Source organism: Saccostrea cucullata, unplaced genomic scaffold (assembly GCF_032062105.1).
Source record: "Saccostrea cucullata isolate Sc308-1 unplaced genomic scaffold, CSIRO_AGI_Scuc_v1 ctg262, whole genome shotgun sequence".
Taxonomy (NCBI): Eukaryota; Metazoa; Mollusca; class Bivalvia; order Ostreida; family Ostreidae; genus Saccostrea; species Saccostrea cuccullata.
This window is the reverse complement of record NW_026925668.1, coordinates 29392-39670: the sequence shown is the minus strand read 5'-3', so window position 1 is coordinate 39670 and position 10279 is coordinate 29392. Positions and strand designations below refer to the sequence as shown.

General features: G+C 32.1%; 1 long non-coding RNA gene across 1 annotated transcript; it reads left to right on the top strand.

Annotated features, from left to right (window-relative positions):
- Positions 1 to 407: 407 nt before the first annotated feature.
- On the top strand, positions 408 to 6304 carry LOC134269562 (uncharacterized). The gene is made up of 3 exons (XR_009992604.1): positions 408 to 532; positions 779 to 1014; positions 6229 to 6304. It is a non-coding gene; the product is annotated as an uncharacterized LOC134269562 (long non-coding RNA).
- The last annotated feature ends 3975 nt before the right edge of the window (positions 6305 to 10279 follow it).

The window sequence follows — 10279 nt, the reverse complement described above, 5'->3', positions numbered from 1 at the left end:
AAAGATTCTATAAAAGTCTCATAAAATTTGATTCTAAGGTTTAGTTAAGATGGGTAGCCCCATGATTTACGACATAGGTATATTATATAATGCATGGAAAGACGTAAGATCGAACACCCCCATCACTATATACCCCTGCCTTTTTCAAGCTGGAATATAATTCTATATACTCGTATATGCAATTCACCAAAGTGGAAAATATCAAATATACCGGTAATTACAACTTTTAAGTGCCATTTGATTTTAAACTCTAAACAGATTTGAAATTTACGTAAATGTCAAATTCGGTAATTTTATGATGAGAATACAAAATGGGATCCAATAAATGAAATGATGGCCCATTAAGGGATTCATTTTCTCTGGAATTTAGATATGAAGTCGTAGGTCGATCGCTAGGAAGCTCAGCCATTATTATGTATAATGATGAAATTAGTAAACCTAGTATGTTTCAAATTTAAATCCATGTCATCTCTTGTATTTGAGCATAACAGATAAAACTCACCATATAAAAAGACGAAGAAAAAAAGACAAGGTATGGAATTTTATACTTCAGATTGATGAGAAAAAACTAACTTCTCAGGAAAGTCACAAGTTTTTCCTCGCCGTGACAACCATGAAATCTTTGATTTTTTTTTTTTTTTTTTGTCCAAAAAGGAAACTGTATTTCGAATTTGCTGACGTCAAGCAGTCGTATTTAATTGAATATGAAGGTAATACTACTTCTTTTCATTCACTAAAAAAATACATGTGTGAATATTTGTATATATTAATTATAAAGGATGATGGTCAGCCGTGTTCTGCTTTTGCTGTTTGGGGTTTGCCTGGTCTTCAGCCAGAGCTATGCCGGTTCGATTAGAGACAATTCGGAGATCGCTGATGATCAAACATATCCGGGGTGGTACATGCAAACTGATCGAGTGCTCGTGTCAGATGGCGCTTCCTCATGTCGCTTGACCAATGGCAGTACACTGTTATTGTTTGGAATCGTTACTGCTGCTCTTCTGTTTGTAAAGGGTATGATCTTAAATTACTAAATTTTTATATTTGAATGTAAACTAAAAAGATATTTTAAACAAGTATTCGCTTCATTTGTTTGTTTGTTTGTTGTTTTGCGTCCATCTCGAGAATTTTTCACTCATCTTGAGACAGCACAATTCGCCAGTGGAGAGCTGCAATTTTTTCCTATACACGGCGCGTAGGGGATCTTTTCGTGCCAACACCTACTGCGACACGAGATAAATCGAATACGGTCTCGTCCGAAGGACCGGTCTCCACGTCCTACAGTGGGATTCGAACCCGAGACTTGAGAATAAACTCCTTACTTCACGACTCTAAAGCAGAGGCCACGCGAGCGATACTACCACCCATTCTCAATATAAGGGCTCAAATAATGTCGCCTCATTTTCATTTAAAAGAAATACCACTGATGTAATTTTTAAATCAACATTATAAATAGTCATATAACAATGAATAAGAATTCATATAATTATCGATCTGAAAGGGTATTTAAGGAGTTCCAAATTCAAATATAGTAGCCTATTTGAAATGTACGTTACTGTCGCCGAGGCAAATATTATTCTGAATCCCCTCTGTGTAATATATAGTTTTGATTCTCAAGTAAAAATTTTCTGATAAGTTAAACCTTGTATCATATATATTTCTTTTCATAACAATAAATACATTTTCTTTGTGATAATAAATAATTTTTATTGTGCAACGTCCCTGTCGCTTAATTCTATTTCAACCACATTACAAACAAACACAAAGATTATACACCTGATAGTTTTGTTCTCCTTTATTTATTGATGGGCTAAATTTGAAATTTCAAAGGATTAATTACTCCTACTTAGATAATGTAACATGAAATAAAACAACTTGAGCAACTTTTATAAATATGTTTACGGAATCAAAGACATTTTCAATCGTAGAGATAAGAAAGAAATGTACGTTACCTATATTCTTCCATTAAGAATACATATTAAGTAGAAAATATGAGACGACTCTGAATAAGCAACCCCTTGTATCCTGTAAACTGGCAAAGACGTTTTGCTTAACACAATTAAAAACTATTATTTACATGAAAAGTGATCATTTGAAATGTACGTGACTGAAATGTACGTTACCATGAAATTCGAATTAAGTGAATCTCGCACGAATTTTCATGTATTCTGATACTTTCACACACTCGAATGTGTACACAAAGGAAAGTTTCAAAGGTTGGAGGTCGGCTAAATCCCAAAATTAATGAAAAGAAACGTCTCTGCTGAGGAAAAAAATATATTAAGGTCAATTATTATGTAATATAATTTTGATACCTGGTATATATTTCTGAATACGAAACCTGTATGATGCATTTCTTATGATATGCAGGTTCAAATAGTATCAACATATTGCGTGTCTAACATATGCTTGTGGAAGAGAATTGATTTTTATATTTGAAATGTACGTTACGTATGGTAACGTACATTTTATGTATTTCTAACTGACAATTTTTTAAATTAAGTCAATGAATTGCGTTTACACGAGCGAAACAAAATTATCGTTACAATCCATTTGACAACTGGCCACATAAATCCATCTAAATGCACCCCCAATCCTCGTAAATGTTTTTAACTGTTACCACATGCTAGAAAATTTATTTCTAAGTGTCTTAAATTCATCTTTGGCAAACTTTTTGCAGTTTGTTTACTTTTCATATGCGACTTTTCGTCAATATTAATTGAATTGTTGTTGATAATTTAAAACAAGGTATGCATAGGCTTATAATTGGTAAAAAAAAAAAAAAAAAAAAAAAAAGAAAAAGAAACAAAACAAATAAACCCAGAACACAAAACGGTCACGTACATTTCAAATACTGTATACTCAGTTTTGTTTGAATCATTGCATTTTGGGTTATATTTTTCCAGATCTGCTGAAAAGCACGTATGTTTGTGTTTTGAAAAACGATGTTGCAACATACTAAATGAAATTGTTAACAAGACTGTCGATGGATATATTCGGAATAGATTTATGTTAAGTTTCAATGACAAAACACGAACATTTGTTAGATCATAGCAAAATACATCTGACTCTTATATTTTTTTGTCTGTACCCTTGCACACAGTTAGAAGTAACTAGGCTACGACCGGTGTCAATTTCAGCGAAACAGCACAAAAGAATGGTAATGAACTGAGGTGGAGGGGACTCCCCAATAATATATGAAATGAACGTTACCGAAGTGACGTGACAGTCATGTAGTTGATGACAATAACCTCGTTTGTTACATTATGATTTCTTATATTACTGCCTTAAAACGCTTCATTGATATGATTTTTATGTCAATAATTGCTTTTTTCAATATTTTCTTATTACTAATTCACATATTATTACAAGCTTGAAATGTACGTTACCTACTCATATTCTGAGGCAATCGTGTCTTTATAGTGGTGATTGTGACATATAACGCAATGTGATTACATAGAGAATCTTTTTTGGAATAAACTGAAACAAAACGATGAATTTTTAAATGAATTTTAGATGAATTTTAAGCTTTTTATTAAACAGAAATATATCTTGAAATGTACGTTACATTTACATAGTTTTCTAAATCGGCATGGATATATGTTAAAAAAGAAGTAACTACAAAATAGAATTTTACTACATGTACATGTTAGGTTCCAGTATCTATTAAAAATGACAAGATTCCAAACTGATCGCTCTTAACTAAACAGAGAGAAGAATTTAAAGCATATATTTAAAAAATGTTTTTATACATCTGGATCAAAAAGTAACCTTTGTTTTTTGAAAGGAAAAATCAAACGCACGTTCGTATGCCGCGAAAATATGTTGCTGACAGAGTTGGTAGGATGTGCTGGTGTTAAGATGAGATATTCCAATTGTGATTTTAATGACTACATTTTTTTTTACATATTTTTTTGGACATTGAAGAAAGAGTAACGTACATTTCAAGCTACATTTCTGAATAAAATCACCCTGTACTTTACCATCTTGTCATTAACCCATGTTTTAATATTTGATGAAAAAAATCTGGAAACAAAATCTTCGGATACTTTCTTTCAAAGGTAATTGATGGAAAAATTGTTATCTTGAACTTCATTTTTTAAAAAATCAGAGAGGCATTTGTGCCCTTATATTGAGAATGGGTGTACATGTAATCCTCTTTAAAGGCGTGACGTTACCGGATGCACCATGCTCAAATATTTTACTCAGATTCATAATACCATAAAATACATAAGAATATTTTATTGTCTTATATTTACATTATTAATGTCTTTCTCTGAGATTAAACTACAAATAGCAAAAATACTTGTTTTCTACATAAAGCGCTACGTTCATCGATAAGCGTGGTTTAAGAAAACAAGAGGGCCATGGGGCTTATACATTGTAGGTCATCTGAGCATCATGCAACATCTTTCCAATAATTGAATTTGGTTCATGTTTTAAATCAGAGGCCATGATATTCACAATTTTGAAAGAGCCACCATTGCTCATCATAACTATACATTTAGCATGTTTAGTTTGGTTTAGTTACTTAATACCCATAGGCAGAGTAGGGGAACAAAAATGCATTTTAAGTAATCAGTAATATTCAGCAATAATTAGTAGTGCCCTATCCCACAAGAACCCCTTACCCTAGGTCCACACATTTAACTATTTAGGAAAAGGCACCCTTTCTCATTATACATGTTTAATTAATATCAAGGAGTAGTTTTCAAAGAATTAATTCAGTATATAATTAGAAACTTTCACCCACGCCTTCTATGGCTACCTCTGATCCAGGGGCCTTGAAATTCACAATTCTTGAAGAATAGCCCTTAATGCATGTTCACAATATATCAATAGAGCCCCGCCCTAACATCAGAACCTCTAACCCTGGGGCCATGAAATTCACAATTTTAGAAAAGGCAACCTTCCTCATTATAACTATGTATGTAGTTAGTTTGTTTTCAAAGAATTAATGCATTTTCACTTTATAATCTATATAGCCCCGCCCTAGCATTAGAACTCCTGACCATGGGGCCATGAATTTCTCAATTTTGGCAAAAGGACTCGATGCTTATTACATTCATACCAATAATTTGACTTCTTGATGTCCAGGAGTCAAGAAGATTTTTAAAGATTGCATAAATATTAGTCGTTTTGGTCCCACCCGTCAGGTCCCAGGGGGCAGGGACAATGAAATTCACAATTTTTTTTGCTATATGCCAAAATTTGTTGAAATTGGTTGAACGGTTGCAGAGAAGAAGCTGAAAATGTTCAAATGTTCACGCACGACGCACAACGACGGACGAAAACCGACAGCAACTCAGGTGATCTTACAAATCATTTCCGGGGCGGGACAGAAGTAAGCAGAGAATGTAGCAAATACATTAACGAAATCAAGAGCATGTCAATATTAGGCATAACTGTCGATTATTGAATATCTGTCAATTATTTGTTTTTGTTTTGTGCTGATGATTAAACGATTGGTTTGATTGATAAATTTTATTGCCGAAGGCGTGTGTTCGAACCTTGGCCGCGATTGCTATTCTGTATTCTAGCGCTCGATTGGAGTGAATTTTGCGGGTCTTTCTTATGAGATCTTAGAACCGAAGTTCCGTGTCAAGGCAGGAGTTGCCACAATAAAGAACAGTCACTTCTAAGTGTGTAGTTGCAGAAACTGTAATGTCATGATTTTAAATTAGAGTCTAATACGTTAAACCATAACGTTACAAATCCTGTATATAATGCAAATATTGTGCTATTTACGGCGCAAGATTTGAACTGCGCATGACTGGGGTGTATTTCTCTACTTTTCAATATTAGATGTTATATGGTTTAACGTATTAGACTCTAATTTAAAATCATGACATTACAGTTTCTGCAACTACACACTTAAAAGTGAGTGTTCTTTAGATATACCCCGGTAGATTATAACCAATATATTTTATATATCTGTTATATAGATATATTTTAAAACCAATATCTGTTGACCGTTGGTCTAAATTGTGGTATTTATTACTATCAGGACAAAACATTATTTCTTTTCCTGTTCATTATACATGAAAGGCAAAATAATATTCCTTTTTGAACAAATTGAAATTTCTTATCACTAAACAAACAATTGATGTCCAGAAAAGCTTAAGCTTTCAGTTAAGATAAGCTAAAATGCATATACATGACGTATAAGTTAACGTAGTTTTCATTTTACTCCTACTTTTTTTGAAATGATATTTTTTTTTTTTGCAGGATGATGGCATTCAGCAAACGTGCGTGACGGTGTATTTTAAACAAACATTTCAATTAAAGATGATTTAAAACTTAATTGAACAAAAAATTACATATTATGCACTTGTCGGTGGATGCGGTCAGTCGTTGGGTCGGGTGATGGCTGACTGTTTTTTTTACACTGGTTGTTAAGCCATTGTTTACAAATTGAATTGTGAAGGTAAACCAGGCGGGGGATGCTCAATGACGCCTTATCCCACCTTTAATGTTTCCGAGGTCCGTGTTTGCTCTGCTCCTGATATGTATTGTCTGAATGGACTTTTGACCTTGAATACTTTTTGTCTTCTCTATATATTATTTTCATGAATTGATTCAGAGCACCGAAGCTTCTAAAAACTTGAAATGCATTCAATAAAAAAATCAATGGAATACTTTACCGGGTATATATTCCACGTTTTCACCTAAAAGCAGGGAATAGCAAACAAGAAATCAAAGGATAATTTTATTTCTAGGAGTCTACCGTAAATGAGTGTAAAGTAAAAATAATCTTTACACCGGCTTAATGTTTTCAGTTAAATAAAGCTTTAAAAACGTTTTCATCAATTGTAATGCATTTTAAGTTCTCCGAAATCTTAAAACAGATTGATTGATTGAAATAAATAAATTAAAAAAGAAAAAACATTTGCACACCTATTAATAGTTTACGATGAATTGAACCCCCTATAACTTTTCATACCAATGTTCTACTAAGTCTTTTTTACTCCTTACTAAAATATTGACAGAAAAGAAGGAGAAACTTCGGGAGAACTGTCAGTTAGCAACAACATATTCGAGAAGTGATGTACTAGTAAGTCAGACGTGGATGCTAAAAATTCCAAGGAACTTTTGGTGAATTTTAAATAACAAAATTTTACCAAAAAAATCAACATCATATTAAAAACCTACAACTTTTCAATTTTATATACATCCATTACCCAACATAAATTAAAGTCATGGTTTTTTTTTTATATCATTGACAGATGCTTTGTTAATAAAAATATGGAACTCGTAAATTACCTTGTCATTGGTCATTTGCAAAATTTTTTTGTTAAAAAAACATTCTGATTGTACACAAAAGTACTTTGAAGTTGGCATCAAAAATATGATATTAAAAGGATGCTTGACTTTCTGATTGACAATATGTATGCGGTTTTTGCAGACCAGGTCTTCCAAAAATCCATTGGTACCCAAGGGTATCAATTGCGCCCCATTATTTGCGGACCTATTTTTATATTCTTGTGAAGCAGAATTTGTACAAAATCTTGTACGTGAAAAGAAAAAAGCACTTGGTCTTTAACTCGATATTAGCCTTTAACTCGATATTAGTATTTAGATATATCGACGACGTATTTTAAATTAACATGATTATTTCCATTTTCATGTCAATACGATATATCCAGGTTAGCTTGAAATAAAAAAAAAAAGTACCACAGAGTCTGACACATCCGTTTCATATTCGGATATTTTTCTTGAAGAAGACGGTAATTGTAATCTAACAGTAAAGTTTTATGATAAACGAGATGAGTTTCACTTTTCACACTTGTATACAGGGTTCATACCTCTCTGTTGATTTGATATGCGGATCATGTGCTACGCTATGAACAATTTCCAAAACAAGGTAAATTATTGACAAACAAGTTGCTGAAACAAGAATCTCAGCAGTCTCGTTTAAAGTCATCATCTCGTAAGTTCTATGGTTGATACAATGACCTTGTCAGCAAATACATTTATCATATAAGTCAAATGCTGACTGGCGTTTTCCATACTAATTGTTAGACCATTACATACACACTGAATTGTCGTAGGATATTTCTTTTTTTTCCCTGATCATGACAAGAAAGGCATGTGTGACCGGGGATGTTCACTCCTCCATGGCACCTAATCCCACCTCTGATGTTTTGAAGGTCTTTGTTTTCTCTGCTCCAATTTTGTATTGTTTAATGGACTTTTGAGCTTGAATAATGTTCCATATATTTCATTGTTAGTATGTTAAGAAATTAGAAGTGATATGTGAGATTTTGCAAAGGTACGACATTCTATTTTCACTTCTTGCATTATGTAAAAATTCGTAAATAGAAGAAATAATCTTTCACATATGAATAGAAAACATACTTTTTTTCTGAACTCTGGATATTTATAGCTTTTTATCCCCAGATAAATTTTCAATTAGAAAAACAAATAATGGATGTTTTTTATTTACATTTCCTAAAAATACATACTAGTAGCAGATTTGTTAAATTGCGTATAATTTATAATATAATAAATGAGAATGAAAAACCCCTATGAATGTAAAACAATATTAAATCAAAGAAAAATGTGAGTGAAATCCCATTACCTTGAAATTTTGATCTTTCTTCAAATATTAACAATATTTTTCCAGATATCAACTAAATATTTATGATTAATTCAAGACACTTCAGTGTCTGCCACATCTACTTCATGTTTGGTTTTTTGCTTACTGTAGACGATAATTGCCAACTAACTTGCATTGCAGACGGGATGACTTTTCCATCGGCAACATAGAAATACCAATATCATTTGCATTTGATGGCGATGTTCCCCAATTAATTTCATTGGTTAGAGCATGCTTCAAGTTTGAAACATTTTTAAAAAAAATTTGATGTAACAAGGATTTTAACAACCGCGTTTAAAGTCACATTCCCGTTTATACTACTATTCTTTAAGTATAATGATCCTTTTAGTAAATACAACCCACCATTGTGTAGAATTTTGTCGTATGTTACTTTTTTTTCATATCATTTGTAAGGCAATTGCTTTTACAACAAATTGGACTAACATCTACCTGATCAATACAATGGGCTTACATCGGGTGTGATCGTCAGGGGGTGCTTACTCCTTTTAGGCACTTGATCCCACTTCTGTTGTTTTTCGGAAGTACTGGAGTATTTGTTCTTGCCCTGTTTACGATTCATGTTGTTTATGTTATTCAACAGGTGTAAGAGATCATGATCATATTTTCTTCATAACTAGTGACCTCAAAAATAAGAAAAATTTGAAGATCTATTTGTATAATATTGTTTCAAGAATTTTCACAAAAGTCAAACATTCTTAATAAGTACGTATATGTACAAATTACATCATTGAAAGAAGAGAAGCTAGTCAATCTTATCAGTTTATTAAAACAACATAACTCCGAAACAAATAACGATGGGTTTGTCTCATTTTGAACCAGAGATATTATTTCTCATAGGTAAACAAACTATGTATATGTAAACATAAGATTTTCAAATGATAGGAGAAGTAAAATATATTTATACAATATACATTACCAATTCTTTATAAATACTAACAATATCATTTATACTGCTTCATCATTTTTAGCCGGGCTTATTGCTCAAAGAGCAATTGCCGGTGTAAAGACGAATGACCCCCATCAAATAATGACCGGGGGCTCATTTTTCAACGACAAAAAATGACCCCCTCCCGTAGAAAAAAATCATTTTTTGTAGAAAAAGGGTCCTAGGGGGTCATTATTTTATATGTTAGTCCTATAAAATAATGACCCGCATTGAAAAATGACCCCCTTTAAAGTGATACAAAATATACACTCTTTGATATCTTTTTTACAGCGAAACTAATTTTTCCATTTTCTGTAGCCAGAAAAATACAAAAAGTCGTATGAAATAATTAAGAGATTCACGTGGTCTTTCAATGCTGAAATTGTGTTTGAAAAGAGATTCTTTAATTGTCAAGTAAATAAAATTTCTTTTTAATATTCCTCCTAATAATGTTTGCTTAAAGAATGATATTCCGCTTGTTTTTAGAAATAAAACCATGCAAAAATCAGGTTTAAATACTTTTTAAATAGGAAAAATTAAATTTTCCGTCATTTCAACTTTCAGTTTGTTTAAGTTTGGCAAATCCTATTTGACAATGAAGAGGAGGAAATTTTTATCCCCCCCCCAAAAAAAAAAAAAAGAACATTACGTTAAATCACACCAAAAAAAATAATAATAAATGAAAAACAAAAATATAAATAAAACACTATACCTTTCAATAATTCTGAAAGAGG